General features: G+C 43.9%; 1 protein-coding gene across 2 annotated transcripts in view; it reads left to right on the forward strand.

Annotated features, from left to right (window-relative positions):
* Positions 1 to 7,830, forward strand: part of LOC109853673 (lysine-specific demethylase 3A-like) — a 109,910-nt gene that overhangs the window by 48,776 nt on the left and 53,304 nt on the right. The gene's annotated exons all lie outside the window — the stretch shown is intronic.

A 7,830-nucleotide genomic window follows, 5' to 3' on the forward strand; every position in this document is an offset into this window, starting at 1 on the left:
TACGCGGCGCTCTGCGCGACAATTGACCGACTCGGTAATTTTTTTTCCACGCATTGCAAAAAAAACGGTCACCCGCGAATCCGCGGACAGTACGTTTTGATTTCACTTCTGAATTGTAACAAATACGGATTACTTCTCGAGAAGTAATTTTTTTTTTTTTTTTTTTTTTTTTTTTTTTTTTTGTTCGCGTCTCTCTCTCTCTCACTCACACACGCGCGACAATTACACATCGGATTTACACGCATCGTACGTCGTTCTGTTGCCGCTGATATACATTTTTAGCGTTTCCAAGTTGCGTTTTCGCAGCTGCGAATTTAGATATCAATCTGGAAGAAACGCGCAATTTTAATTGTTTCCAAGTTCTAATTGCAGCACGCCGGTCGGGCGCGCACTATCTTTTTCCCTTTAATTACTTCCTCGCCAGAAAAATAAAAAGATCGTCTTTCTAATATAACAGATCGTGGGAGTATTCTTTTGAGAGGATAGAGTTTTCTGTTAGCGTGCACTCTCGGTTACGCGCGCGCGCGAATTGCGAATACGTCGGTTCTCAGATGCAATGTACCGTTGAATGCCACGGTGTAAAAAAAAAAAAAAAAAAGAAGAAAAAACAATCCCGGGGTCTCACTCGGGCGCTGATAAGAAATTCGTGCGTTTTATCTCCCGTAGTTAGCGGTTCCACTTAGTGGAAGAGTTTCAAAAGATTAGAGATATATATAGAGCAGATATGTATATATCCACGCGCACACGTAAGCGCACACAAAATTAATAACAGTGAGATCGATGTCGCTTCAGTGACCGATAATAATAGAAGAACCGATAAGGATTGAAATTTGATAGTCGCAGTTGCTTAAATTGTACCTCGTATTTGTATCTAACAAGCGCGCGTCTAGTCTCTAGTCTAGTAATATCTTTTCCCTTATTATCATTGCCGTATAACAAATATGTTTACGGAGTGAAAAGAAAACGAATAGATATATAAAAAAAAAAAAAAAGAAAGTAATAACGAAGAGAGGATTTTTCATGCATATTTGACGCGTTAATTGCGCTCGAACGCGCGTATCGATAAAATATTTTTACAACGCTTATTATTTCCCAACGCTTGAAGTCTCGCTCCTCCGAGATTAAAAACGACGATGCTAACAATAGTTTGCTCGTTTAATATTTGCCAATCATAATCCGATATCTAGCGACGAGTAAAACCAGTTTTGCATTCTCGTCACTTTTTTTTTTTCGCACGCCCACTTAGATTTACGTCAGATAGTTATACTTTTTATCTTATATGCCGGCTTAGATTACGTCATATGTACTTTTTTTTCCCCTCCGTGTATCGATCCACACGTACGTGTGCGCGAACTTTGTTTTTTTTTTTCTTTTTTTATCAATGTTCGTATATGTAGAAATAGTTCAAATTAAAAACTTTACTTTTAACATTTTGCGCTCCGCTTCTTGTTGCTTTCAAAAAGCCGCGAGTTTCCCGTTTCTTACGCGAGGCAAGTGTTTCTTTTTACGCGAAGTGTCACACATTTTTCCCTCTTCTTTTTCCCGTTCCGTCGCGTTCTCTCCTTTTCTTTTTCCTCGCGATCTTTTTTCCTTCTCGCGACGGCACAGATTGAATCGCGCAATTATCCGCCATGCGTAACTCTCACGTTTCTTCCCGGGGTCGCGATTAAATCGTCTGCCGCGTCTACAATCACCCGACAGACGCGATCTCAACAGTTAAAGCACACCGGCCGTAGAAAACAATTTCGCCGTTACGTAATGCCGCGCGCATACGGGGGATTACAACGCGCTCATCGCGCGTATCTTTCTCCGCGCACCGCCTCCGAGAATCTCCTTGATTTCTTTCGGTGCGAGAGTGCCGGCAACGAGATCCGCCAGTGTGTGTTACGGAATTTCGGTACGGTCGTCGACTTTAGTCAAATGTTTATGTTTATTTGCATCTGAGCATTTTACTAGTAGGCTACAACATTACAAATAATCTGTTTAACTCACGTGCAACGCAATGATAATTAATAAATTTATGTAAATGTCTTAATTAATAATTATATAATGTAACATCATAATTAACAATTATGTAATGTCTCTCTACTGTACAGCTTGCGTCTATTTACGATTTTTGGAAATGATGTCTTATTATTTTGATGTCGATCGCGGTGTGTGGTGAAGTGTTTTGAGAGATACTCCGCGTACGTGTTTCGGCAAATAATGTCTTGGCAAGATTGAAAAGAAATATATGCTTCCATCATACGCCAGCGCGATAATAGCAGATAAAATAAGCTCCACATGATTTCATATCGAGTTTTGTGATGCAAACTCGCGAGCCGCGCAAAATGTGTTGTAACAAGTGTGTGCGCTTTATCGGCGCTGCTTCGATACGCGGGAATATTTACCCAAACTGTGCAAAGAGATTCTTGAGAACGTTTATATTATTAATTGAACTCGTCTAGAAGCAGAGTCGTGCACGACTCTTCGCGAAAAAAACGCTTTTCTCTCTCTCTCTTTCTTTTTTTTTCTCTTTGGACAACTGTAATTAATCCCGCATTATATTTGTCTCGCGGATGAAATATATTTGCGACTCCGGGCACACAGAGCTGTGACATTCGTGAGAAATACGCGATTCGGAGTGAAACCGCTCGCGCGCGCGCGCGCACGAGCGACGAGAGTAATCAAAACTCGCAATATCTCGGGCGTGATACGTCACGTCCGTCCTGCGCTACGTAGCGGCGTTTTCCAACAGATTGAAAATTCCCGGTATTTTTGCATCAAAACTCGATACGGCGCCGCGTCACGCCACGTTAAATCTACCGCTATCGACATTGCAAATATTAGCAAGCGAAATATCAGGTCCTCTCCCTGACTGTGCTTTGCGCGTCAAAAATTCGTTACATCGTTTGGTCGATGACGCTCGGCTAGTAGTGGAGAAAAGAAAACGTTGCTCTTAGGTTTTACGGGATCATTTGTAGTAGACATTTAAATCGAGGCATTTTTAAACCAAGTCATTTAAATCAATACATTTAAACCTAGTGTTCCTGGATACTATCCTGAACCAGTACAGTAACCAGATAGCAACCAGTTTTACTGGCTACAAATTGACAAAAAGTTGAAAACTTTTATTTGGCCAGTAACAGGACAATAAAACTAACCTGTTTTGGCTAATTTAAAAGTACAAGTAAATAATAGTGAGACATAACTATATTATTATAGATATATAACTGTAACTCAATATATATCTCCTATATACTTGTTCATCAATTGGAAATTTATCTGCAAAAACCGTCCGTGAAACATTAATATAATATTATAATATTTGACGAGAGTGAATTCAACTCGCGTCCCGGGCTTCTTCAGATCAACAGCTTTAGCATCTACACACTACGTACATACATTACTTTTGAATATGTGTTTAAGTTTTACTGTATTAACCGATAGGACATAAAGTTTACACATAAAACAAAGAGACAGTAAATGCGTAAATATATATTAATATTACGCACACGTCCGTTAAACAACAACAAATAAATGTTGAGCAAAAACTTTCGGAAAGGTTGACGCTTAAAAAGCAGCAGTTTTCTCTCTAATGCACGAAAGTTCGATACTTTGCAGATACTCGGTAGAATTTGTCGTAGAAATAACAAATCCACCTTACGAGATACTAACTGCATTGTGGCGGAAATTGGTAATCTCTTGGAAACACACCGGTGTCTCATTTCGATGCGGACTAGGCAACTTTAGTTCGATCAAAACTTCGCCAATAAGAGCCTCGACGCGCGCGCCCGCGCGCGCTGACCAAGTCTTCTCTCGTTCGCTACAGTTTCCAGTTCCAGAACTAAGCAATCCAAACCGCGCGTTATTGCCGAAGTTCGGGAGACGAAGGCCGAAAGCTTCCGGAATTTACACTTGGTTTTAGCATACTTTGTCCGCTCGTGCGTCGTGTACAATTTCTCACGAAAAAAAATCTCTCTACTTATGTAACTTCTTATCTCGTGTTTGGTGTCACAATTTGACTCCGTCGAGTTCTTATCTCGTATTGACGCTGAATGTATCTACCATGTCACGTAAAACAAAAAAATGAAGAAAACAAAAAAAAAACATACGCGTCAAAACTTAGCCACTTATCAAGCCTGAAATTTACTTTTTTTTACGAACCCCGATAAAGCATCATCTTGGCTTTAAAGTTTGTTTGATTAGAAAATAAATTTAGAAGTAAATATTATTGATTAAAAACTACATATATACGTTTCTGTGTTTCTAAGCATTATACTTGCTGATCAATTGTATCAAATTTGAAATTTATATTTGACGTTCTTCCGTAAGTCAAGCGCCTTGACTTTAAAATTTGACTAGAAAATGAATTGGTAAAATTTATTTTGCAACTCTAAATATTGTGCTTATACTAATTACTTTTTGTGTGAATATTCAACACGTTGAATGCCGTAGGAGGTCACCGGCGCTTAACTTTCTAGTGGCGCTGTGGGGGTCACCGACGATGGTATTAAAACATCGCTCAACAAGCAATTCTTTCCGGCGCCAGTCACATGAAATTGTGATTCGGCATTCAATGTTAAGGCAAAAATAAATTCACTACAACGCTTAGAATAAACACAGTTTATTCTGCGCACTTCAATATTCATTAATGAACATACTCCACTGTAATCAAAAACGAGAATGAAATATCTACGACAAGTGAGTAGTGGTAGCAGGTAGAAAATCTTGGTTAGAGATTGTTTAACGAGCCAACAGTTCGACGAGCCGATCGTAAAAAGTAGGGTCACATTCCAACCGTCCGACCGGTTGGATGCCGCGTTAAAATGATGTGAAAAAAAAATGATGTTGAGCCTAGGCTAGATCTGACTACATCTCTTTAGGGATAATCACGAAAATATTTTTTTAATGTGTTACTTTTCTATTTAAGAAGAAAAATCTGAAGCACAAATGTGTGTGTTGTTTTTAGATGGAATTTAAAACCTAACGAATTTTCAAAAGATGCAGGTAATAATAGTTTTGTAGAGTTCTATTTCTGAACGCGTAGGGTCAGTTTGGACGTCGGATACGCAAAAGTGAGCGACGCTCAAAAAAATGTACCATGAGACTCCCGATTTAATTAGGTCGTCAGGTAAACCGTTGTGCGTTATGGAATTCAGCAAACAAGTCTCGCGACAGATTACTCTTTGTTGAAACCGCGATTGTAATCGCGAATTCCCTATCCTCACATCATCATCAGTTCGTTCGGAATTACGTACACATCATTCGCAATTAGACCGACGACACCCGTGGGGAAAACGGGGAAGGGGGGTGGGGTGCAGTGACTCCCCGCCGAACGGCGTTGTGCACAGCGCGACGGCGACGCGTCATTCGACGCGAGCGAATACGAGGAAAGGAGAGATGAAACGACAAAATAAAAGGAATAAAACAAAAAGGAAAGAAAAAAGAAGAAAGAGAAAAAGAACAAAAAGAAGGATCGTCGTCGCCGACGTCCGTCGACGAGGAAAAGGGAGCGGGAGAAACGCATGTATGCGACGCACACGCGCGGGCACGTGTATATACGTGAATGCACGCCGAGTATTTTTTTGCGGTAAAAAGCTAGTCGTGCTTGAGTTGCCCGCTCTCGGTCGGTCGCCTTCGGTCACGAATAGCCGCGGGGCGGGAGGGGAGGGGGAGTACGTTGGCGGAGACGCAACGGGGGGGCGAGGAGAGCTTGACGCGGTGGGAGCCGAGAAACGACGTTCAGCCGGTTTCCGCGGTAGCGAGAGGGTGAGGCTTTGGCGAGGGGAAAGAGAGGGTGAAAGGGAGAAGTGACGAGGCGGCGGTTGATACCCTGGTGGGGTCTCGCGAATAGTATATATGTGTGTAGAGTTACGCGACGCCGCGCCAGAGGGCGCGAAGAGAAGTAAGATCAGAACAAACCCGATCCCCGATCCGGCGCGGCAGTTGAGTGGAGACGTTCGCGGTCGGTGGTCTATTCGACGATAAAAGGTTGTTCGCGCGTTCTCTCGCAAGAGATCGTCGCGCGAAGAGACACTGGTACCGTAAAAACCGTGGGGTGTGTGTGCGTGTGCGTGCGTGCGTGCATTATTGTGTGTGCGTATCACGTGCAAATCTCAACCGCAGTTTTTCCAAAAAAAAAAAACTGGTTTTTCTTGGGCGGCGACGACGACACGTTCGTCAATCGTGATTTACGCGATTTCCTTCAACGTTTCTGTTGTAAGCGTGTTTTTGTATGTGTGTATTGTATATTGTACACACATTCTCACATCGCTCCGGTTTCAACAGTGCTCGGAAATTTATACAGTGATTTCTCGTTTACACGCCAGTGTGTCCAAGCGGGTTATATCAAGCGACGACGACCGGGATAACTTGTGCGTCTGCCACTCTCATCGCGAAGCAAACAAAAAAAAAAAAAAAAAGGAATATCGTGAAAATTTGGTTGTTGGAGCAGCGTCGAAATATTACAGTGCGAATTTGTGTTGACGTGACGGGAGGGAAAAGAAAAATGACACGACGAATTACTGCGCCAAACGAATAGAGCTTGACGGAGAGTTATCGTCTTCGGGCAATTCCGCGAATTCTCTCTACCACCTTGGGATCGCGCCTCGACCGTTCGCTCTTTAGGCGAACGCCATTGTCCAGCGCGCGGAGGTCGCGGACACAACGGAGACAGTTGAGTGTGTGTTTGTGCGTGCGCGCGACGGGAAGTTTTTCCCTCTCCCCCGTTTCGGATGTTAAATATACATCGGATTGATATTTGTCCTGTCGCGATTGCCCGTGATTTACGACGCGTGGGCGATACCATTTAACCGTTTCGTCATTATCATTCTCCGTTATCGTCGTCGTTTTTTTTTTCTCTTTTTTTTTTGTGTCCGGCGAACGTTCGATTATCGAGCTCGAAGGAATAATACACGCAAACAGGAAGAAACGAAAAAACGAAGAACCTATTACCGGCTCCGTCCCGTCAACGGGAATAAAGATTAGGAGGAAAAAAGCAGGCACAGCGAGATCGAAACCATTGTCTGTCGCGGTCGACTAACACTAACGACTGGTGGCCCGCTTCGTGGGCGCTCGGCTATCTCCGTGAGCGATCGCGGTCGCGTATAAAGCGCTCTCCTATACACGCCTGTGTATCTCCCGGTATATTCGCGGAACGACGACCGGCGATCTGTCGCTACGTAGTTCGCGACGAAGCTGTCGCTCCGTTCGGTTATCTTGTCTTCTCAGTGCGTTACGATATTTACTTGGAGTTGATGATAATCGGGTTCAAAAAGCGGAAAAGTTTAAAATTAATTGGCGTCAACGGCGCCAAGTATCTCCGATATATCCGCTGTACTTGGTGAAAGTGCTCCGATACGTTCGAACAAAGGATCGTGCGAGTGTTACGCGCGGATAGTAATCGTCACACGACCGACTGGAAGGGGATCGACGACGGATTCGATCGCGGGAATAATCTCTCGCGACCGACTTCGTTCCGCGTCGTGGGAGATGAGCGTCGCGATCGCATCTTCTGCGATGAGCGGACCGCGCGCGACGCAGGGGAACACGTCAACGGTGAACGACCGTAAGAGAGTATCAGTGGCTACGACTGGATATCACGAGAAAGCAGCGACAACAGTATGGTGTTAGGAGGCGCGGCAATGGCGGTTCTTCCGGTAAGCCCGCAAACGGCCACGCAGGGTACGCCGCATCATCACCTACCGCATCATCATCATCACAGCAATAATACGCATCACAACAGCCACCACGTACACCAGACAGGACAAACGTTACTCGCGGCCGCCACGGCTGCAGTCGGTGGTGGTGGCGGTGGCGGCGGTGGCGGCGGCGGCGGCGGTGGTGGTG

Source organism: Pseudomyrmex gracilis, unplaced genomic scaffold (genome assembly GCF_002006095.1).
Source record: "Pseudomyrmex gracilis isolate BER0280 unplaced genomic scaffold, ASM200609v1 scaffold_53, whole genome shotgun sequence".
NCBI lineage: Eukaryota > Metazoa > Arthropoda > Insecta > Hymenoptera > Formicidae > Pseudomyrmex > Pseudomyrmex gracilis.